The 25,740-nt window shown below is 39.8% G+C and overlaps 1 pseudogene; it reads right to left on the minus strand.

The window, feature by feature from the left end:
- Nucleotides 1-2,626: 2,626 nt before the first annotated feature.
- Nucleotides 2,627-25,740, minus strand: part of LOC149194882 (ABC transporter B family member 15-like) — a 41,416-nt pseudogene continuing 18,302 nt past the window's right edge.

Raw genomic sequence — 25,740 nt, forward strand, 5'->3', positions numbered from 1 at the left:
CAGAAACTTTATTATCAGTCCCTAGTGTGACTTGTGACTTCACATTCTGATCTAACATAGAAAACAGGGCTATGTTTCATGTCATATGGTTACTACAATAGGAGTCTAGAAACCATACATCTTCACTCTTTTCTTCAGACATATTACAAGCTAAAAACAAATTATTTTGGTTGATATTTTCTCTAGTGAAATTTGCACTAGTTCTATTACTCATATCATGCTGCTTCTTCCTACATTCATTTGCATAATGCCCATAAATTTTACAATAATGACATTGGACATTGGATTTATCATACCTTTGTCCTTGAGCATGATGTTGTCCACTTTTTTGGCTGCTGCCTTGGCCTTGGTTCTGATTTGGATTGCTGCCTCTTCCTTGAGCATTTGCTGGACTGTTTCTTCCATCTCTGTTTTGGCTTCTGCCTTTTCCTCTCTTGCTTCCTCTGCCTTGACCTCTTCCTCTTCCAAAGAACATCTGCGTCTTAAAGGCATGTTCTAGAGATGAGTTTTCATTTCTACTCAACCTCTGCTCATGTGTTATCAGTGATGCATGTAGTTCATCAACTGAGAAATTTGAGAGACCCTTTGTCTCTTCTATGGTGGTGAAAATCACATCAAACCTTGAGGGTGGGATTCTCAATAGTTTCTCCACAATCCTCCTTTCTTCAAGAATCTCTCCATGAGACCTTATTTGTGTGACCAAACCAATCACATGTGTGAAGAATGAGTCAATATTATTTGACTCCTTCATGCAAAGATTCTCAAAATCTCTCCTCAGCAACTGTAGTTTTGTTGTCTTCACTTTCTCCATGCCTTGATAGGCTATCTTGAGAGTTTCCCATGCTTCTTTGGATCTCTTAGCTTCTGCTATCCTTGGAAACACACTCTCATGTACTGCTTGATACAAGAAGTAGATGGCTTTAGAATCTTTCTTCTTATTGCTCTTCAACAGATCTTTCTCTGCCTGAGTTAAATTATTAAACTCATTTTCATCTGCTGGTTCTTCAAAACCATCCTCAACAAATTCCCATAAGTCTTGGGAAGCAAGCAAAGCTTTCATAGTTATTGCCCAATAGTCATAGTCTTTCCCATTAAATTGTGGGACCTGAGTATTAAAGATACCCATGCTAGTGCTGGCTCCACCGATCTTTGCACTTCTTAACTATGCTTCAAAATACTTGACTGTGTATTTAAAATAGCTGACTGTCCTCAACAGTAACATAAAAAAAACTAATTTGAGAAATACCTTGGGTTCTTTCTTGACTGAGTCTTCACTCTGCTGGAGAAGCTGCTACAGCAAGAAATCCTTCCTTCAGCTTCTTTGACACTTTCAAAGAGCCTGGACAAGCTCTGATACCATGATGGGAATTTCTAATAATTCCAAACAAAACTGAACAGAGGAAAAATGGTCTTTTTTAACACAGGATCTTAACACAGGGAAGCTAAAATTGTTTTCTGAGAAGAATGGAGTTTTTCACATACACAAAACAAACTTTGTATTCATTAATAAAACAATTGCTGTTACAACAAGAAGATCTTCCTCTTAACATAGGGTTTACACAGGACACTTCAGTTCCAGTTCCAAAAGAAAAATTACTCTGTCTCTCCTAAAAATTACACTGTCTTTGCTGTGTGTAAAAATCTCATTCACGCTACTGCATATTCCATTAAAAAAAGGTTGTCTCTAATGAAAAAAAATAAACACACTACTGTGTAAAAATTACATATACGCTGCTACGTTTTTCACTTCATATTCGTTCTCTCAACAAAGCCACTACATTCGCGCTGCTGGGCATATTACATTTCATATTGAACGAACAACTATTTACATTTACACTACTGTGTATATTTCACATGCGCGCTACTGCGTGCTTCCCTTGCGTTTCATTGCAACAAAAAACAAAAACAACATATGATATTGCATATTACTCGAGCCATACTCCCGTAAAATAAAAAACATTAAAATTAAAGGTTTTACCTACGTTTACCAATCGGAGTAAATACATTAATTACTTTACTGTTAAACCTGGCGGTCAAAATGAAAACTTTCACTTCACGTTAAATCCTAAATGACTTCATGTTGCAGGCCTGTACACAACCATTGATTTAATTGAACGGCTCACAGTCAATATCGCACGGACATTTCTACTGAAGTTTATGCTCCGGGAAAAAACTGATTTGGCAAAACTGTTGTCCACGTGTCTGCTGCTGGGTGTTATCGCTGCCCCTTCGGAAAATACCACCGTCTCATGAAAAGTGGTGCGATAAACACTGGCGGTTTTCCTGAATTAAATGCTGCAGGTGAAATTAGTATTTCAACATAACTATGGTAAATACTCATTATTCTATATTGACAAAACATAATTATGGTGAATATTTTGATTATTGATTTATCAAAATGTTAACCTTTTTCGAGCTAAAGAGTAAGAATATAATAACTTGATAACCCATATAATAAGAATATAATAACCTAAGAACCCATATAATGAAATATGTGATATTTTAACATTAAATTTTATAAAAATCCATGCTTTTCCAACACTCATGCCTGCAATTTGATTCGTTGGGAGGTAAATACTCGTTATTCTACATTGACAAAATATAACTACGGTCATGAATTGTGCTTTTACGAAACTTGAAGACAAACCTGTGTGTCATAGCCGTTTGGAAGTTGGATAATGAAGTTATGGGCATTAGAAGCTTTTGAAGCACTAATAATTTCATCCATTGTCGCATCCTCCTTTCCAAACAAAATATTGTCGCAAATGGAAGTGGCGAACAATGTAGGCTCTTGACTAACTAGCCCGATTTGGCTACGCAGCCATTTCAGTTGCAGGCTTTTGATATTCTCTCCATCCAGAAGAACCTTGCCTTTAATTGGATTGTAGAACCATTCTAATAATGAAATGGCTGTCGATTTTCTGGATCCACTGCTACCCACTAAAGCCAATGTTTCGCATGCAGTAGTAGTGAGACAAAAATTGTGAAATATCATGTTATCTAGTCTTGATGGATACGCAAATTGAACGTTGCGATACTTGACGTCACCGAAGAAAATTTCCAAAACTTTTCCTTTCCCTTCCTCTGCATCTATCTCTGGTACTATGTCAATCATCTCAAATATGCGAATGGTAGCAATGCATGCGTCAGAGAAGTATTTGAGATTTGGAAGCGCACTCACCAGAGACCTGAATTTGAGATTAACTATTATGTTTTCCAGCAAACGGATAAACGAGGCATAAATAAATAAGACAATTAAAAAGGGACTTACAGTCCACCAAGGATTATGCAGTATTCTACACCAAAAATATTTCCCCTGGTAACTTCGTGATTCATCACCAACCGTGTCACGCCCATACACTTGTGGTAGTCTTTCAACCGCTTATAGCGAGGTGCGGCACTACCCATCGTTTACTTTTCACCAATACTTTGTAGACTATGCCTAACATTCCATTTATCCTACTTAGTTTGTGTTTCGCAACCAAGTATTATTAATGTGTTCCTTTATACAAGTGAAAACCCATAACATTCACATAAACAACATTATAAAAGAGAAATGCACAACAGTATAAAGGGAGGGGCAACTCCCTGCAATATGAGTCTGCCCGAATCAATATATTATAGAATCTTCACTTTTACAAAGTACAAGTTAAATCTTGGGAAACCCCAAATTTACACTTAGCTGATTTTCAACTTTAGCAAACTCGGTTGCCCAGCTCGTCGGCACCTCCGCACGGTCGCTGCACGACTCACCAACCCTTCATTCACCTTGTCGCACGATCGTGTTGTTTCCCAACTTGGGCGCACCTCGTCGTAACCAAGTCGCCACACACGGGCACCTCCGCACGAGTCACACCTCCATTCAAAATCTCAACACTTAACCAAAACTCACACCGTGCACACTTGCACAGCGGGCGGGCACTCACCCGAGCCACCCAAGAACTCATGCTAAGTCGTCGAACAAACTGGGCGCCCACGCCTTCGTTTCACCATCGGGCGCTCCTTCGCACAACCTGGGCGCCACACTCGTGCACGCCCTTCTCCAACCGACGGGCGACCTCTACCCGCGCCCTTCACCCAAAACCAAGATGTGTGTTTACCTCCGTGTGGCCTTGCCCAAGAACGGGCACATCACCCAAGTTCTGTGCCCTCCTACTTGCTGCGTCCAATCCTTTGATCTGCGCACTTCTTCACATGAGAGAAGTTGTTAAGGGATGGTTGTTGTGTCCAAATGAGCTCTGCACCTTGCTAGTTTATACAGGCGGTAAGGCAAGGTCGTGGCTGCCCAGCCGACTTGCCCACACTCTCAAACTCCATCGCATATGCTACTAAACGTGAGTCGGCCTTCCTCCAAACGCTCCACTTGTTGTTCGCCCCGTGGGTGTTTCATCCATGCTCCCATGCATACATATACCCATCTCTCTCCCCTCCTACGCATCGCATAACACCTCCACGTTGATGGTCCGAGTTCGTTCCTTTGTTATTTGTCATCGCACTTCACCCAGAGCTCGTGCAAGGACTGTAGGTCCTTACATCCTCCTCCACCTAAATTCGTTGTCGTCCTCGACAACATACCATCTTGGTAGTCATCCACCAAGATCATCAATATCCATCTCATCCATGATGTCAACTCCTCCACATACTGCAAACATCCCTACAACATATGTAGAACCACTGTCTCCATCATGTCTCATCCCGGCAACCATCTGTCACCAAGATCACCATACCAAGGTATACACCCCATCGGTATGTTATACATCAGAAATCATCTCAATCCATGACCATCGACCACCCTGTCACAATCTCCACATGCTGCTCTCCATCGTGGAAGGCTAGCCCCTCCATCTCAGGCTACATGCTTCCTGCAACCTCCCATGTTGACCTCATCATATGTCGTCCTCATGTGAAATGTTGTCATGATACTCCAACACAATGCTAACACATCTCTGTACATTGAGCTCCCTCATGTTTGAACTAGTTCGGTAGCTAATCCAACTATCACGCCCAAACCATGAGAATGCACATCCTCATGCCATCATCAGTTGTTTCTCTGAACATCACGTCACATCCTCAACTCGATCAAGAATCCATTTCCATACAAGTTTAACCCATTCTCAGGTCCATGAAGTAGTCTCCATATCATCTGCAACATGTTGTCCATGATGTTTGATACTAATGTGCTGCATAAAATCAGTCCCATCTATCCCAACATCATTCATCTATAAAACACCCATCTCCTCAAATTGAAGAGATCATCTTCGACTCTCGATGTGCCACATCCGAGTCCATGAAGCAACCTCCATCATCTCTGTATGTGCCATCCCTCAAGTCTACCATAGAAACAAGTATAGACCTGTCTCATCTATCCATGAGTTGCCCATGATCATAGATCAATCAGCTCCCATGTGTCAAAAGTTGTTAAGTCTCGGCTCAACCCATGCCCAAGTGTTGCCACCAAGGCATCATTATCGTTGTAACTCCATCACTCCAAAGTGTCTCATATCGATCCTCCACATCAAGTCACTATTTCAAGCCACACCCATAGATGTACTTGAAAGTATGCACCCCATCCTGCATCAAAGTCTCTGACCTCAGCTCCTCAATGCATTAGATCCTCCAAGTCCATCATATATGAAGTCCCTAAAAGTAACAACCTCATGTCATCATATGCTCCATGAGTCTTCTCCAACCAACACTCTAGCAAGCATACAAGTCTCGACCCAAAGGTCTCTGGAAGATTCCTCAACTTTCCATGTAGTAGGAATGCTCCATAGTCTGCACACAAATCCATCCATGTCCATGGCCTTGTTGTAGAAGAGTGCACAACCTCTCCATTGGCTCATAAATAATAAGTCTCCATGTCACACTAGCGAACCTACCTGCACAACATCCCTGCCTTGGCACTCCTCATTTGATGCCCATAAGTGACACCTCTACAAGTGCTCCTGCATAATGTCCCTGCATAAGACTGCCATTCTCCATGTCTCCAGCCTGATGTCCATGACTAAATTTCCCATGTAGTTCAACCAAGTAGACCCATCACAACAATCGGTCATCTTCATCCAAGTCTGCAATCTTCAGTCTAGTGAACTTGGTCACCCAACCATATCATCATCGTATCATGAGTCCCTTCCATCAGAGCTCCCCCACTAAAGGTTCCACCAAGACTTGCTCTTGGTCTTGGCCATGGGAAGTCCACCCAAGCATCATCATACCCAAGTGTATGCTCTTTAATCTGTCCATGAGTCATGTCAGGCACTTAGCCAATTCTCCATGTGGCTAAAGCATGACTCAATCCTCCGTAACGATCATCATGTTCCTCCCTTGTCACGGGCCTTTGTTACTTCTGCCACAAGGTCACAAACAACCCCAACAAGTCCTGCAACAATCAACAATCCTTACTTCTCCATACAAGGTCTCATAATAGACATCCATGGTAAGATCCTTCCTTGCATCGACAAACTGATTTTCCCTTCCCTGCATACGGTTCATCTACCAAATGCTCAACTAAAACACAAGTATCAATAATACTTACATCATCATCATCATCGTCATGAGGCTCCTCCATATGAGTATCCTCATCCATCCATGTTTGCAAACTGCACGATCCTGATCCAACTTGATCAATTTCAAGTTCATCTTCCATCTTTGTCACATCTGCAACATCTTCAATCATCACGGCTTCCTCTTCCTTGTTAGCACAATCTACAACTTCATCTTGCTCCATTGTCCAACCAAGTTGAAGAAGTTTGTCTTCAACATTATTTTCCAAGACTTCAAGGTCCTTTCGAATCTGGGGGTTCTCTTCTTTCATCCGCTTCAACCTGTATAAGGTAAGCAAGAGCTTCCCTTCGCATTCTTCCAAACCTGCCATGCCTTGTTGTTTAGCTTGGTCCAAGCACAAAGCTTCTCCTCTGCCAAACCTGTTTCACCATTCACCAGCTTCACCAAGTTCCCTGCAACAATGAACCAGCTCTTGTTCCACTTGTATGTGAATCCAGCTTCTTTCACCTGCAAGTACCTGCTTCCATTGTCATCAACTGTCAAGTGTTTACACACCTACTTCACCCAGCTTCCTGCAAGACTTCTCCAAGTCTTCAGACTAGCTCTGATACCACCTGTCACCTGCAAAACTTGAGCTTCCTACCAAGTCTTCGGTCTTCGTAGAATCAGCTCCTTGATTCAGTTCACCAGCTCTGATACCACCTGTCACACCCCTACACCTGCGGTAGTCTTTCAACCGCTTATAGCGAGGTGCGGCACTACTAATCATTTTCTTTTCGCCAATACTTACGATTGTAGACTACCCCTAACATTCCATTTATCCTACTTAGTTTGTGTTTCACAACCAAGTATTATTAATGCGTTCCTTTATACAGTGAAAACCCATAACATTCACATAAATAGCATTACACAAGAGAAATGCACAACAATATAAAGGGAGGGGCAACTCCCTACAATATGAGTCTGCCCGAATCAATATATTATACAATCTTCACTTTTACAAAGTACATGTTAAATCTTGGGAAACCCCAAATTTACACTTAACCAATTTTCAACTTCAGCAAACTCGGTTGCCCAGCCCGTTGGCACCTCCGCACGACTCACCAACCCTTTGTTCATCTCGTCGCATGATCATGTTGTTTGCTCAACTTGGGCACGCCTCGTCGTAACCAAGTCGCCACACACGGGCGCCTCTGCACGAGTCACACCTCTGTTCACAATCTCAACACTTAACCAAAAGTCACACCATGCACACTTGCACGATGGTTGGGCACTCACCCGAGTCATCCAAGAACCTGTGCCAAGTCGTCGCACAAACCGGGTGCCCACGCCTTCGTTTCACTGTCGGTCGCTCCTTCGCACAACCTGGGCGCCACACCCATGCATGCCCTTCTCCAACCGGTGGGCGACCTCTACCCGCACCCTTCACCCAAAACCAAGATGTGTGTTTACCTTCGTGTGGCCTTGCCCAAGAATGGGCGCATCACCCAAGTTCTGCGCCTTCCTACTCGCTGCGTCCACCCCTTTGATCTGCGCACTTCTTCACATGAGTGAAGTTGTTGAGCGATGGCTGTTGTGTCCAAATGAGCTCTGTGCCTTTCTAGTTTATACGGGCGGTAACGCAAGGTCGTGGCTGCCTAGCCGACCTGCTCACGCCCTTAAACTCCATTGCATATGCTACTAAACGTGAGTCAGCCTTCCTCCAAATGCTCCACTTGTTGGTCGGCCCGTGGGTGGTTCATCCACGCTCCCACACATACATATACCCATCGCTCTGCCCTCTTACGCATCGCATAACACCTCCGCGTTGATGGTCCGAGCTCGTTCCTTTGTTATTTGTCATCGCACTTCACCCAGAGCACGTGCAAGGACTACAGGTCCTTACAAACCGGCTTCCATACCATGAAATGAATGCACATAAACAATAACTTAATGATCCGTTGCCACCTATGGCAATCCCTTTGGCAAGTCCTTGTTTAAGCCCAAGTTTTACTGTTGCATCAAGTGCTGATGAAAAGTCGGCCATGGCCTTTGCTTCTCCAACGAATGAATATACGGTTCTGATAGAAGAAACCGCTTGCTCTGCAATTGTACTAGACTTTGTGTGTTCTTCATGGATCTTTCTCACTATAATTATCAGCGTTTGACCGTAAACCAGCCCTGCTACGATCAATAAACTGGCTAGGGGCAATGTCGTCAACGCTAAGCTCGATGACAAATAAAAACCAGTTGTATAGCAAGATATGAAAACTGACAAATTCATGACGAAATTGGGAAGCTGAAAACCCTCCCACAAGAGATGTATTAGAATCCACCCAGTTACAACCATTGAATGCACATTAATTCGCGTAATTAAATTTCTAAGAAAGAATCACTGATTTTTTCTTAAATGCACAGGAATAAACTTCTAATATATATTGCTACTTGAACTATATTTTTTATATGTATGGAATGATGAAATTAGACCTTTTCACTAAAGGCGTCCTGTCCCTACTACACCAAGGGCACTTTTGAGACTTTTGAGACAAAACAAATCTTTTGTCTCAAAAAAAGTCTTTTGTCTCAAAAACTCATTTTTTATTTTACATTAAAAATTAATATTAATTGATTTGTCTCAAATATAAGGTTTAAGACAAAAATAGGTTGAGACAAAAATATTTTAAGACAAAACATTATGTTTAAGACAAAAATAGTTTAAGACAAAAATATTTTAAGACAAAAGTAGTTTGAGACAAAAATATTTTAAGACAAAACTTTATATTTAAGACAAAAATAATTTAAGATGAAAATATTTTGAGACAAAACTTTATATTTAAGACAAAAGTAGTTTGAGACAAAAATTTAAAGACTAAAATAGTTTAAGACAAAATTATTTTAAGACAATAACAATTTAAGACAAAATGATTTTAAGACAAAAACAATTTAAGACAAAATTAGTTTAAGACAAAACTTTATATTTAAGACAAAAGCATTTTGAGACAAAAATATTTTAAGACAAAACTTTATATTTAATACAATGACCACTTTAGATCAAACCTATGTTTATGCTTTTATCTTTACATAGAATGTGTCATCTTTCGGCATGGGGGTAATCAGTCTGTGCCCAATAGTACGCCATATGCAACCAATGGAAATACATTCAAGTGAGATTTCATAGGCATGCCACTAGGCTCAAATACACACGACCTTACCCAATGACAAATTTTCCTTTTTGTTCTAGTTACTAACTGAACCAACCATGGATCTTCATTCAATTCCCTAAGTAGATTTCATATACCAACAATATTTAGGTTGACATAACTATAACTAGAACCTAGATCAACTAAAATGGAAATAACTTGGTCATGCAACTTACCTTCCCTCTTAATAATGGATGTCTACTGGTCTTCTTGGTAGTTGTCCACTACTACATAAACTCTCGGCATGTTCTGAGCTATATCACCTATTGTCCAAGCTTCTTGAGCACTATAGATCTTTGGGCCAACATTTCGTTGATGTGGATAATCCCTTATTCTATGATGTTCACCAGAAATCCAACATTTTAGTGGCTCTCATCCCTCAAACTTGGTCTACTCTAGTGCTAGTTGTTGAACATTTTCCTTAACAGCAACGTTATATTTTTTGTTGAAATTGGTTTATAGGGGTTGGTTGCTTACCTTCCCTATCTTTTGAGATTTTCTTGGGCTAATTTCTCTTATTTCTGGCATTGTCCTTTTCCTACCATTTTCCCTCAATCTCTGGCCTACATTTTTCTTGCTCATAATAGTGCTTCAGCGTTTTTATGGCATCCTTCAAATTTAGTGGTTCCAGAAACTTAATTTTATCTTTGAATGCCACATGAAAGCCACATGAAAGCCACTAATGAACCTTTGAATCTTTGCTTTCTCATGATTGAGATATGGTATATACCTCAATAGCCATAGGAACTTCGTGATGTATTCCTCATCTAATAATGGCCCCATCTTGAGTTCATAGAACTCCTTTTCATTTCCATCATAATAGTGTTCAGAAAGATATTTCTTTGTGAATAACTTTTCAAATTTTGTCCAAGTCAACTCCCTCTCAACAATCACTCTAAATTCTTTAGATCTTCCCACCATATATTTGTTTTTCCCTTCAAGTTGTAGGTGACAACTCTATCTTTCATATTTTTAGAATAGTTATGTATTCTAAAAAACTTCTTCATGCCCAACAACCAAGATTTTTCATCCTCTACCTTCGTCATATCCCAATCAAATGTGAGTGGCTTGGCTTTTTTAAACTCCTTAGGTGTGTAATCATTTTCCTTTCTTCCTGGATGATGATGATGATGGTGATGATTAGAACAATGATAGTTCCTCCTAGTAGTAGAACTAGATGGCTTTTTAGCATGATGCACATCAATGTTGGCTCCTCCTCTTGGGGTGCTCATTGGTGCATCTCCCTTCAAGGTGTCCTAGCTTTCAGGCTTAATCCTCTTCCTAGAACTTCCACCATCTGACTCATTGGCATACTCCTCTCATCTCTGAAGGCTCCTTCTATCTCTATAACCGACCCTCATCTCAGATTGCCTCTACCTCTGCAAATCTAAAAGACTTTTCATAATGACTGCATTTATCTTAGCTTACTTCTCTTCAACTCTCATTAGCCTCTTATTATCGTCCTTGAAGCTTCTAACTTTAGCCCTTAGGCTTCTTAGGGTATCCATCCAATCTAAAGAGTGAATCCCTACCCCTTGGTTAACTGATATTTCCTCTTCATTGACCCTGACCTCTTCACTTCCATAATGAGACTACTAAGAACTATACTGGACCATTCCAATCCTCATTTCTATTTAGGCTTTGTCTTATGCTACTTATGATGTGTTTTCAATCACACACGCTATTAGACAACAAAAATAGATAAATAAATACATAGTTATGGCCATGAATTTGATGCTCATGGAGTTTCCATGGTAATCCCTGCTGTAACAAGGAAACCAAATTAACATACTCGTGATGTTCAATATCTCACATGCATCAATTACAATTCAAGTAATTTAAGTTGTTAGTGCATAATCATTAAAATAAATAACCAATTATATATAGGTTCCTACCCTTATAGAGTTGCCATAACAATATACCTACAACAAAATAACCATATTAGCACATAACTATACCAATTTACCATGTAAAGTTTGCAGGCCAGCCAAATTCATAATTTATTACAACTAGAAATATGTTTAGTCATGTTGATTGCTAAACTTTTTGTTGTTCCAGCATGTCACATAGTGAATAATTCCCATTTAGGTATGTTATTAATTTATTTAGACTATCTTTTAACACCTAACATCTCGCTTAGGTAATTTCTAAAAATCATCACTTGCTCATAATGATCCAGTCCAAGTGTTGAACCTGGATGTTCAAATACCACTTATGCAACCCCATCCTACCCTTTTCTCCAGTGGAACGGGTTGTTACTGAAATTCCAACCCCTCTGGTTCAACTAGAGGACTGGGATATTGGTTTGATAGTATTCATTATTTTATTTTTGCATAGGAAAATGGGTGTGTGTGTGTATTTATCTAAACATTTATTTATCAACATATAAATAATATTTATGATTGTCACATCACTTTTCACATCACGTCACTATTCACTACCAACTATCTCCCCGCTAATTTGATGGTTCTTGTTCATCGATGCCTTGTTCCATGTGTTGTGTCGATGAAACTTGAACGACCAATAATTCTAGCAGGGATCAGTGAAATCAGGGTTCAAGCTCGTGGCTCTACCCCCCACATTGAGCAGCCCTCATCTCCTCTATCAGATCCAATGGATCAAGAGAATTGTTCCACCACCACTTCCCTTCCCGGTGATGTCACAAGGGAGGGGTGTCGCAACATGTGGGTTGTGGGCCATATCTTCGCCCACCCTGCCACTGATTGGTCCATGAGGGATGGTCTAGGGTGCCTATTTTGGTAAAGTCACCCTTCCCTTTCCCAATCATAATATGGTGTGATATGAGCGTGCTAATTAGAATCCTCCATGTCTAGGTCTTTCCTCCTACCAAGGGAATCAACATGTCTAATTAATTTATATGTTGGTCCACTTTGTTGCAATTCTCTGCGCCAACCTGGCCCTTTAAGCATGGGTTCATTTTTTCATTTGTTTCATAGGTTCTGCAATATAGGACATCCACACCAACATTTTTTCATGGCCTCTATGGGTCGTTATCCCTTACTAGTTCTACCCCTCCTGAGCTTACGATCAAACTTATCTTCCAAAGCCCACTGAAGTTGTAAAATACCAAAAGGGGCTTGAGGAGATCAACACTCCTCAATGATCTATGGGCCAAGGCATACCCTCAGGGTTGTAATTCCATAACTAGAAGCACTATGAAGCTTGGCAAAGACCTCCATGACTATTGAAAATGCAAGGCTACAAGAGCCTCTAATCTAACGTCGACAGAGGATGACATCCTTGGCATCAACTCATGCCTCATAAACGCATGTACATCCATTTATATGTATGCAAAGACCATGTCAACAATTTCTCTTCGATGTAACTGTTATTCTGCAATAAAAGGATTTGTATACTAAATATTATGATGGTAGAATTTGGTTCTTATGGGAAATTTATATGCGTTTACTCTGTGCACCATTTTATCGTTTATTATGTGATAATCTGGTTCAGTTGTATAGGTACTATTTCCAGTTCTTTAACCTTTTTCTTAGCAGGTTAATTAGTCATGTTTAGAAATGGTACTATCACATATTTCAAAGGTATAATAATTTAAATTAGAGAAGAAGTATACCATGTTCAACACAATCATGAGTACCATTCAGTCTAGAACACAATACATATTCATTTCTCATATACATGTGATTTCAATCCAAGAGTGTAACACATGATTAATGGCGTTGCAATGCATAAGAGCACTTATGTCATGATGCTTTGGGAAATTGAGTTTGGGATGAGGACTCTCCACCCAACCTTAGCCAATTATAGCTAAGGTCACTTGCAACTATCATCCTTGAGCCAGATTTTAGAGAATGAGGGGCTTGGTTCAAGGATAAAACACCAACTTTCAGTTGAAACAGGGACTCTAGAGGACCTCCCTCCTACACCCTCCGGCCACTCAGCAATCAAATGGAAACACAGGGATTTGAAATGGCCAATACCTTCACTCAAAACATACGAAAGGAATCTTGAGAGTAAATATCCACCCTTAAACAAAACATAGTGGTTCCACTCACTTAAGGGAATCCAGAGCCCAATGTAAATCAATAGCAGGAAGTTCTGAGAGTCTCTCCATCTAGGAATCGAAGGACACAATCCTCCATCTACACCACTGAGGGAATCCAGAGAAAGTCATCTCCATCCTATGGCTTTACAGGGACTCGAGAGGCATTGTTCCTCACCAAGGACAACCACCTGTTCACCAATATTTCAAACCAAAAACATAGTTTATTGCCATTCCTCCCTCTTCTTGTTCAATTTTGAATCTTATATGTTGAGCGAGTGAGTGGATAATTCTGTCTCTTCCTGATTGAATGAGAGAGGGTGTATCTAAAAAATGAGATTGAACCCCTCTCATTTATCTGTTATCTTCTCTTCTGTATTGGGAATGATTTTTTTCATTACTACTAGCACAAACAACTTCGTTAATTTAGTTATTATTTCCTTGTAAATGTTTCTCAAGAAAACATGGTCTGCCTACTTCCTTCCAACCCAAATTAATTTCTTGACTAGTCCATTAAGGCTCACCAGCTATCTGTTTAATGAGTGTACCAAAAATAATTTAGATTTCTGCACAAGAAACCCATTGATATCCCAAGAAAGCAACCCCCTCTCAGCTCTTTAATCTATGTCCTTTACTCAGATCCCTTTTTAATATTTAATTTTTGTAAACATGTATACAATGTCTTTTACTTGAGAACCATGGTTGGGGATGTCACAGGGTTTTCGAGAAAAATACTTTCAAATATGAAAGGATGATTCTTAGGGGTGGATTTTATGTATAACTCTATACATATTAGTTAATGATCTGACCCTACGTGTTAGGGTCCAACCCTAACCCCTTTATTTATGTAATAAACCCAATAGGGTCGAGTCATAGTCATAGTTAGTTAAAGAGTCAATAAAGCCCATATTAATAATTGTAAGTGGTTAACCCTCATTTAAGAAAGTTACCACAGTTAGTTGCAAACAGGCCATAATTAATAAATAAAGTGGTTAACCCATGTTATGCAAAGGACCACTAGTCGTTAGGTTGTTGAATGTCATTTAGCTATAAATAGTCGTAGTTATAAGGGAAAGATCATCGAGTCTTATTTTGTAATCGAGCTATGCTCTGTTGGAGGTTGCCCCCTTGAAGAGGCAAGTGAACATTGCTTTTATCTCTGAATAATAAAATACTTGCTATATTTCTCATTTTATTATGTGTTCTGGGTTGTATTTCTTTGCATATTTGGTATTCTAGAATTTATCGCAGGTCAAGAGCATAACAAGCAGTATCAGAGCACTTTCTAGGTTCGTGGTACCTCCATTTTTGAAAAAAAAAAAAATTACGCTAGAGACGTGTTCTAGCATCTTTAAACCACGGGATTTGTCGTTGAGCACATAAACATGTGGATTTGGGGAGGCATGCATGCAGGAAATACAAGAGGTGGCCACGCTTGTTGGACTCCCTTGTCACCCCTGTGGGTACCCCTTCGAGTAGTACTACATTAGATAGAACCACACATGGACTACACTTCCACGTACCCTCTGGGTATATCGAAAGCCCCCTAGGCTCAATTGAGACCTGGCCTTAGATAAGCCATCAGTTGTCTTGCTGCTACAGTACATCGAGAATAGTACTCGAGGAGATTACTTGTGCGTACGATAACGTATTTAGGTAGTATGGCTAAGGGTAAAGTTGATCCTCCTTAGTTAATTCCCTGAAATATTGGGCCGAGTATTATTGTTGGAACCTTATGTATAATGCAATCTATAACACCTGACAATCCTTTGTGACCATAGTTCCCTCAGCTCTCTAAAGATCGCCCATTATCTTATATGCCAGATTAGATCCACCAGTTGAGGTTCTACCGTAGCAATACAATTCAGATCTAGGTCCTCCCCAGGATGCTTACAAGAGACTTAGCCCATAAGATTCAGGACAAGGAGCTGATCACAGTGGTTCCATTCACTAGTCAGCCTCATTTTTCGGGCGGTCCCAAATTTTTTCGGAGTGACTTCAAGTGACCAAGATTTGTGTATGGTAGAAACCAGAGCTCAAGTCATGGCCAATTAGAAGATCAAGTGCCTTGAATCAAGGTTAGATTCGTTCAAGGAACCACTGGAAGAAATTTCAAAATCGCTTCAACTAGTCACCAAGAGCATGACAGGGTATCATCAGGAGGTGCATAGTATTGATGAACACCTCGAAGGAGAATATAGCCATCATATTCACTTCCATGGAAATCACCAACATTCCCACCCTCAGCCACCCAAGTTGGACATGTATAAATTTGATGGCTCTAATCGGGCAGTATGGGTAGCACAAATAGAACAATATTTCACCCTGAATGATATCCGCGATTATCAAACTAAACTACATGTGGGGGCCCTTTACTTGGACCAAGAAAGATGGCAGTGGTGGTAGTGGCATGTGAAATGTTATCCTGGAAACATAACGTGGCAAGTGTTCCCAAAATCCCTTTCTTAATTGTTTCGAGTTGTTTTAGAGTGGTTCCAACTTCATTCAATTTTGAGAAAGTCAAATTTTAGATCCCATTCAAAACTTAGTGGTTATTGATTGAACCGCTTCTTTATAATGAGTCCTAGACTTTGACTTCTAATTTTTTAGGTGCAGTTATTGCATAATCATATTCCTCATGAGACTTTGCAGTAGAAGTTGATCTTTAATCCATTGCAAGCACTTGACCTAGCTTAGGGAACCATCAACTACCCCTCCCAAGTTGCACCTCAACATTGAAATTTTCTTTTTCAGTAGACATTCATTTTATCCATCAGATCATTTCTTCCACTGTGACAGTCCAACAACACCCCTGCCAGCATATGCTTGACAATCCATCTCATCTTTATTGCTATCTTATAAACACTCTTAAATCTTGTGTCTCCAATATAAAAGAGGAAGAACCAGAAAGGGCCTTCTTGGCCCTCTTCACAACCCACAATATGTTTAGCTTCTCTCTTGTGCTTACACTCTAGTCTTCTCGCAACTTCGGAATGGTGAATCTTAAACACAGTCTCATGATGTCCATTCAGGGAAGCATAATTCACCCTTTGTTTGAATCAAATTACCCCCCAGCATTCCCTTTACCTTTACATGCAGGCATATATTTTCCTTTTGGATGACTGTTAAGCTTCCCATCTCTATTTCGCCTCCCTCTCCTACCCTCATGAACCCGATAAGCTGAATTTAACCAATCTCAATGTATCTGAGATAAACAATCCATCAAACTTACGAAAGGGCCTTGCAGAAGAAATCAAGATCAAAGTGGACCAATGGACCCATATTCAACAGCTAGACTACGAACAAATCCCGTTCAAATGTAAGGTATGCCATGAATATGGTCATTTTGCTAATAGGTGTAGTAAACTAAAAGAAAATGAAATGAATGAAAATGTTGAAGCTAGTGAAGACACATGGGAACAAGTAAAAAAAAAGAAAGCAAACCCCAAACAGTCTGGCCCAAAACCAAAGCCTCGCCCAGAAATCCAAGCTGCATCCTTCTCCTCCCCTCCCATCTTGACTCAGCCATTACCCTCTACATCAAACCCCTTCGAATCTTTGGAGGAAGAAGACCCCTCATCCCCCCACTCTCCTCCTGTTCTCCAGGAGCCCCCTCTCCCTGAAAGCCAATGCCAAGACACTATCGAATCCTCATTGCCTCTTACTATTTCCTCTCAGCCTCTTCTTGATCCTCCCCTCAACAGAATCACCAGAAGCTCATCTAAAGATCACGGGGGTTCTAGTGAACCCTCCAAGAAACTTGGCCCAGGCAAGAAATCTGCTAAGCAGCACAGGGATGAGAATGCACAAAAGGACATAGCAATGGGAACGCACACACCCATAAAAACTTATATCCTGGGGCAGCATGACAAAAAAGCAATCAGCAAGGACCAAGGGGGGCGAGCACCTCCCCGCATACCACATATCCAATGATGAAAATATTATCTTGGAACATCAGGGGACTTGGGCACCCATCTAAGGTAGCATCCCTAAGGGATCTTATCATTTCTGAGACGCCAGGAATTATTATGTTACAAGAAACAAAACAAAACCACAAGGAAATGAATAAAGTCATTGAGCAGCAGAGACAGTATAGAGGAAGCATTAGTGAGGCAAGTGGAGCCTCAGGAGGAATAGCAACAATTTGGAATCAAGGTATATGGAACTGTATTTCGGAAACAATAAATCAACACTGGATCAAAACAACTCTGGAAAATAAAGCAGATCAGCAAGCCATTATCATCTACAACATCTATGTGCCGGATCACTGCAGAGATAAGGATAGTTTTTGGCATGATCTAAAAGATAGTCTGGACGCAGAAGAGAACACTAACATTATTCTAGGAGGTGACTTTAATTTAATCCTCCACGCCAATGAGAAAAGGGGAGGCAGTTTTATGCCTGATCCATATAGAATACAGTTGGAAAATATCATGTAGGAGCATGATCTTATGGATGTCCCTCCAAAAAACCATAGATACACCTGGAACAACCACAGGGTAGGTGCTGGTAACATCATAGAGCGGTTGGACAGAATTCTCATCAATATTACACTTCTCTCTGCTTTCTCCATCAGATATGCTAACATTCTAACGTGCTCTACCTCCGACCACTTCCCAATAACTCTAATGCTGGAAAATCATAGGCCACTTGGGCCCATTCCATTCAGATACAATTCTCTCTGGAATGATATACCAGCAGTTGCAGGAATTGTTTACAGCTCTTAGATCCAACACGTGGAAGGCTCTCCCGGTTTCATTTGGGAAACAAAAATACAGAAAATAAAACAAGCCATCAAAGAATGGGATAAAACAAAGTATCAACAACCAGAGAAGGTAAAAAAAGAAATTAAGAACAATCTGGAGAGTATCCAAAGACCAATAGAGGATAATGGCCTTTCCCAAGAGAACAAACAATAGGAAAATGAACTCTACTTACAGCTATACCAAGTTAATAAAGAAGAGGAAACAAAATGGAGGCTCAAGTCGAGACAATTATGGTTACAAGGGGGTGACAAGAACTTAGTTTTTTTTCACAAGTAAACAACAGCCAGAAAGATAAGGAATAACATTAGCTCCATCCTAGATGCAGAAGGTGATAGACAAAGGACTTAGGAAGCCATTCGAAGAGTTGTTACAGATCACTATCGGGACTTTCTATAGATAGGCTTAGGATTTCTTTCATTTTGCTTGCATTTAGATTTAATTCTACATTCCCAGAAGTCCTCTTATGAAAGGGTCAAAATTTAGTTGTGGCTTGGCTGAGCCCCAAATCATCTTAAGGATCACTTTCTTGTGTGATCAGTAAGAGAGTTGATATGACGTCTCTTCTTTAAGCCATTAGCGATAGAAAGAAGGTAACTGGACCTAGTTTAACCAGTTAGAACCACCATTTCAACGGAAAATGAGCTGCTTTATGTTCCTGGCTAGGTGGTCTTCCTTATAATGTTGAGGCAAAGAATTTCGAGCCTTCAACAGGTACACAGACACAACTCACAACTATCGTGTGTACTCTCCTTGGGTTGGAAGTATGGAAAGGAGATGGGGAACTGTTTGTCTCTCAGGGCAAGTTGCTTTTCCTTAGATAAATCTCTGTGTATGTGTGTTGAATCTTGATGCGTGTTGATGATATGAGTTCTCGATCGTGAATTTACTTCTGCAGATCAGTAGAGTAGCTTCTAGTCTTGTGATTTAGAAAATTTCATGAGCAGTTAGAATTTGCACATTAATTTCTACAATCCCCACTTTTAAAAGTAGGTACAATAAAGCTTTGAGTCCAGGGTTTAGGGAAGTCTTGCTTGATTGTTAAATAAAAAAGGACATGCAAAGCAATTTTTAAGATTTTTGTTTGGTAGCTTTTGATGTTCTTAAATTTTCCCTTTACAAGTTTTTTAACCTCAAACTGTATGTTTTCTAAAGAAAAAAAACTTATTTCTTTATAGAAAAGGTTTGAATATTCCTCAGATTAAGGTAAGTGAGAATTGACTTCTTTAGCAATGGGGGCCAAAAGAGATTTAAGGTACCAATCCATATAGACACATTCTTAGAATTCAGGAACTTTACATATGCTCCTCCTTCTATGTCATTCTTGAACATGATCAGATAGGCCAATGGAAAAAGTTTGACAAAAAGAAGTGAAAATTTTGTTACTAGTGTCATAACAGAAAGGTAACTTGAAATAGGCTATAAAATCTTTGGCAAGAGTCACAAAAGTGGAATGAGTGGATCTAGTTTGGTCGACATACCACTTAGCAGTAGCTCCAGTAAGAGTGCAGTAGAAAAGGCAAAGACAAATGGAGTCTTATATGATAGAATTGGATGAACACCACATATGGAATGAGAGAACATGATTTGTGGGATCTTCTCTAGGATTACCTTCAAAATTGGGGATGTTGGAAGGAATCTTGGTAGGCATAACTGGCCAATTTGGGTCATGAAGAAGGGGGTCGTTGATGAGTTGGCTGAATTAGGGAGACTCAAAGTAGCCATAAAAGGAGGCAATGGAGTAGGAGTGCCCATATTAGTGAAGGTTACGCTCATGGGGTTACCCTAGTTAGTACTTGGGTTACCACCTTGGTTTCCCACACCCGCATTGGTGCTTGACATGGTGATGGTATAACATTGAGAAGATGCGGAATGAAAGGAAGAATTGGAAGAATTAGTAGAACTAGAGTCAAAATGAGGACTCAATGGAGGACTCAGAAGATGTACTTTAACTTGACGAGGAGGAGTAATATGTCCTAATAGAAACTGAGGGTGAAGGCCTCAAATTCTCTGTGACAAATGCCTCGGGGGCACAATGATGTCAAGACAATGATGACCTTAAGGACTAAATAGTGATGATAGGAGAAAAAGAGCAAAAAATAGCAAGCAAACACCTAGTGCAGTGGTGCCAAGTGTAAACCAACTATATTAATGATGATACTCCCGCAACAGTCATTGCCCGCTGAAACTACACATTTATGTCTCTCAGGGGCCATGAACAATGATGACATGATAGATGACTCTCAAGGAGCTAAGGAGAAAAATAAGAAGACCGAGAAACCGAAGGTATGAGAGAATATCAGTACCGCATGAAGAATCCATCTGATGCATAACCCTTTGGAGGCTAGGTATGGAAAACAAAGCACATCTTTTGAAATACACCTCTTAGTGTAGCTTAAAATGTTTCTTATCATTGTCGAATCATTTTGTCTTCAATGACATGCATGGTTGAAAGAAATGAAAGTCATTCCATGTGTTTCCTCTTAATGTCTTGCTCCCTTTCACTTGTTTATTACATAACTTAGAAGATGAAGAGTATTACCATTTGTTTATTTAAGCTACGGAGGTTGTGACCAACATGATCTTATGACTAACCAGGCATGATGCAAGGAATCCTAAGTGGGATGAAATATCTTTTATGATATGTATATAGTCAGTACACTCCTTTGCATTAATCCTTGCTTTGTATCTTACATGTACCCTCACTACTTGTCAGATTTGGCTACCTGCTGCCAGCAGTGTCTTAGCTCTTTCCTGACAAAGCAGGGGAAGGAATTTCCTTCAACCTGATTTATTCGAGGCTCTTCATAGAAAGTATAGAGCTAAGAGAAGGAGATGTAGAATCTCATTATAAAACTCTTGAAAATACTTTGCATGTTCAAATCTATCCAAACGATTACGCTGCCACTCAACAACATTGTCAATCTTGGAAGACTCAAGAAAGATCACATCTCTAGATATTATAAACTTCTTATTCACTTTATCGTAGAGATGGTATTCTTTGGAGGTATGAGTATCCAAAGAAGATACATTTGTGACTCCTTGCACTAAGTTTTTTTATCTGTTCCTTAGGTATCAAGGCATAACAGGAGGAACCAAAAACCCTGAGATGCCTCACTGAAGGAATGTTGCCATACCACATTTCATAGGGGGCCTTGTTTCTGATAGCCCATGAGATGGACTACCAGCTTGATTTTTTCATTATGTTCCTTTCAATGTTATAATACATATTTCTACATGCCGAAGCATCCAATACCATGGATCAAAAACCATCGCGTCTAATACCATGGACCGAAAACCATCGCGTCTAATACCATGGACCGAAAACCATCACGTCCAAAAACATGTGCGAAAATCATGCACAAAACCATATGTGGGTCCGCCCATCCTAATATAGGGTCCAAAACCAAAATTTTCCGGGGCGTTGCCCCGGACCCCATAAAGTGGAGTTACAGGTATGCCTCAAACCCCCTGTGACTCCCCCCCCCCCACTACACAATCGATGCAACGAAGGCGGGCTCCTCCCTCCCTCTAACCCCCCAGTTAACTATGTGGGCTAGTCGTGGAAAGAATATAACACAACCCAACAGTATGCAAAGGATGTACAATGCGGAAGTACATAAAATCCACATTCCATGATCGTGACAACAAAGCACATGCAGTCCTAGAAAGGATCCACTGTCAGGTTTATGGACCTTTCTCGACAACCTCCACTGCCATATACAAATATTTTGTCATTTTTATTGATGACTTCTCACGGAAGTGTTGGATCTTCTTCATGTGGAAGAAAGATGACACATTATCCAAGTTCGTATAATTCAAGGCACTGGTTAAAAAAGAAGCTAGCAAGAAGGTGAAGGCTCTATTGTAGCAACTGCAACACCCTCCAAAATTTTGGCCTGCACTTAAATATCGGAACCTACTATGGATATTGTGATCGATTCTTTCTTAGTCAGTTATTGGTAAGTTTATGATCTCAAGCTCCCCTTTTCGATCTTAAGAGTCGTTCATGATTTTATATTTACATAGAATGTGTCATCTTTGGGCATGGGAGTTATCGCTTGTCATGCAAAGGGAGGTTTGCTTTTCTTCAAGGGGAAATATTTATGAGAATGGGTTGTCCTCACCACATAGATGTGTTTCACACTCATTTCACACACTCTTACACAAGTGTTTCCTTTATTCTCCCAAAGTCTATCATCAGAGTCACACTTATCGTAAGCTGCCACAAAGGTTGTTACATTAAGAGAAGTATGCGTTATATGTTCTGGATGGTCTATGTTGTATCTCTAAGTTTTCAAGTGTGTGATTATAGTCAAGTTTTATCACTGTTCACATCAGTTTCATTAATCCCACACTTCGCCAAATTTTGGAGTTTCCTTAGCAACCTAGCCTCATCCAACTTTCCTGAACTCTGCACTTCACATATGTAACCCTCAAGGCTTTCCCTTGATTGTTGGAATTGTGAAATGTGCAGAAATTCCAACCTCCCTTAGCATTCAAAACTACAAAGTGATTTCCTCCAATCTCCTTCCTTTAGCCGGAACCCACTGTCTCAAGAAATTGTGTAGTTTTGTCCCTTGACTACCCAGTCAACTCCCTCTCATCTTCCTTGTCACGTTTTCTAGGACTTGCGTATCCAACAAGGAATTTGGGATATGAATTCCATCAAGGTAGAAAATCAAGGGGTTTTCAAGTCATTTTTTTAGGGTTGCCACTAGCATAGTCTCACAATATGATCCACCCAGTCCCTAAATTGGGGTCTAGTGCTATTTCAATTAATTATTAGATGATCATGGTGGGCCATAATTCCAAGTTAAATGTTATGACTCTTCATAGGATATTATTGGAGATACTTGAGGAGACACCTCTTTGGCTAAAGGGTTAAAGATTTTGACTTCAATATCGAACCATCAACCATATCCTCAACATTTTTCCCATCAACCATATCCTCAACATATCGAACCAACAACCAAGAAGATAACTGAGGTGAAGCATGGGCATCCTCTATCGCCCACGTTGTTCAGGATATATATAAATCTATGAATGCCTCTACACTCCACCAATTGTGCATCAATAAAATTTTGGGTTGCCCCACTATCCACCAAGATGGATACACATTGTCCCTGCAATGTGCCTCTGATTCCCAAAATTGCAAAATTGGGATTTTCCATGTCAAAATTTTAATTCGAGACTGACCATGCATTGGAAGGCAATTAACACATTATTAAGACATTAAAAATGAATAATTGACACAATACCAAATACAATACATGCATTGATTTTTATCTCACAAGGTATTTAGATGCTAATTGAGCAAGTTCACACGAAGAGAGAAAGGAAATATCATGATACATTGTTCAATTTGTAATCAAGAGCATTATATTTGATAAGGGAGAAGTAACATTTAGTATATTTCTCATATACAAAGGCAAAATTACGAAGCAATGTAGAATGCCTTTCATGAAGCAATGTTGTTGTAAAGGGTGGGGATTTTGGGTAGAGGGTTATAGGTTTTGGAGGTATTAAAATAAGTATTTGGTAAAACTAGGGGATATGTACTAAACTAGGCATGATGTAGTATTGACTATTTAGTAATAGAAAGAAAAGGGTATTCTAAATCGTGAACACACTAATGGTTGTTTATCTCACCACTTGAAAGGATGTTATGAGTTCAATGAACCACATGAGGGAGAAGATTATACGCTAGTAGTACTTTTTTGCAATGTTCCAAATCAGATGTGAATGGAGAGGACTTTGCAAAGGTTTTTTTGCAAGGGTCAAGGGTTTATAGGCTTTGATAGTTGATCAAAATGGTGGAATGAGGACGATTTATCCAATGCAAGGTGATCAGAGGAGGTGGATTCAGTTGTATGTTTGGATGTCATGAAGATGCTAAAGGTTGCGAGGTTCGTTCTGGCAGGTGGAAAGGACAATGGCAATTGTTCTTTGACAAGGAAGAGTAGATTAGACTCCTCTTCTTTGGCAAGAGATATACACAACAAGGGGTAACTAACAAATTCATTTGCGCATTTTGACATCATTGTCGATGACATTTATTGTGAATGGGTTGTCATGTTGGTTAGCTAGTGTTGGGGCATAATATGATGGAGACAATCAGGAAATCTACTTTCACTACAAAAAAGGGGCAAACAAGAAGTTAATTTTTTTTGCAAGGAAATTCTGAATACATTATCACATTAGTTTAGTGGTTGTCATTTATTAATATGATCATGGTGGGTCATACTTTCTAAGCTAAATGCTGTGACTCTTCATAGGATATTTTTAGAGATACTAGAGGAGAGACCTCTTTGGCTCAAGGGTTCAGGAAGGATTTTGACTTCAATATCAAACCATCAACTATATCTTCAACACTTGTGCCATCATGGAGGATGGGAGACATTTCTCTTCAAAATTATTCCTTTACTTTGTAGATTTTTCGAAGTTGTTTGATGTTATCTTCAGGGAGGCATTGTTCCATGGATGAAATTTGCATTTCAAAGATTTTTTTTACTTTTATTATATGTCTACTAGTTTCTCTAGGAATTTTTTCTTCTTCCTTGTTCCCATTTAAATTGGGCAAGTCTCCTCTTTAAAATGCCCTGATATTGTTTTGCAGTTACCCAAATCCACTTCCCTGTTGTGTTTGTTGAGGCAATTTTGACTTGGCCCAAATGATTTGTTTACACAAAATGTGAGATTTCCTTGCCATTTTTAACATTTACTATTGATTTGTTTTCCATTTTGGGATGAGGCCACTCACTAAATATCCTCAATGAAAATAACGCATGAACCTTGATGAGGCCCTAAAAGAACAATCCATCGTTCATCCTTAAAAATCGTCGAATTTCGCTTTGAACAAAACAAAATATGCTCAATACTAAACTACCCACATAAATGGTATTGAGATTTAATAAAATTTACTCGAAGTCTAAGTTTTTGATTCCTTCTCGAGTCAGAAAAACCACTGGCGGTATCAAGTTGGTAAAAGAAAGTAGGATCTATTATCCAAAATCCTAGCTTAGTGCCCTGAATCCCTAATGTGACTGATACTTTGATTAATTGAGCTGATGTATCGATCCTTTGTCTCATGGCTAGCTGTGACAACTCGATTTATTGATTTAGCTGATCTAATCTCAGGGTTAACTGTGGTAGCCGAATTTGAATCCATGATCCATTTTCCGGTTGTAGAAAAACCACGAGTGCACTGAAACCATCAAGAGAACATGGACAATTCTTCATGTTCTTCCACTCCAACATAATTATATTA

This window comes from Pinus tabuliformis, chromosome 2_2 (assembly GCF_031772625.1).
Source record: "Pinus tabuliformis cultivar Carrire ecotype Pingquan chromosome 2_2, CPIR1, whole genome shotgun sequence".
NCBI lineage: Eukaryota > Viridiplantae > Streptophyta > Pinopsida > Pinales > Pinaceae > Pinus > Pinus tabuliformis.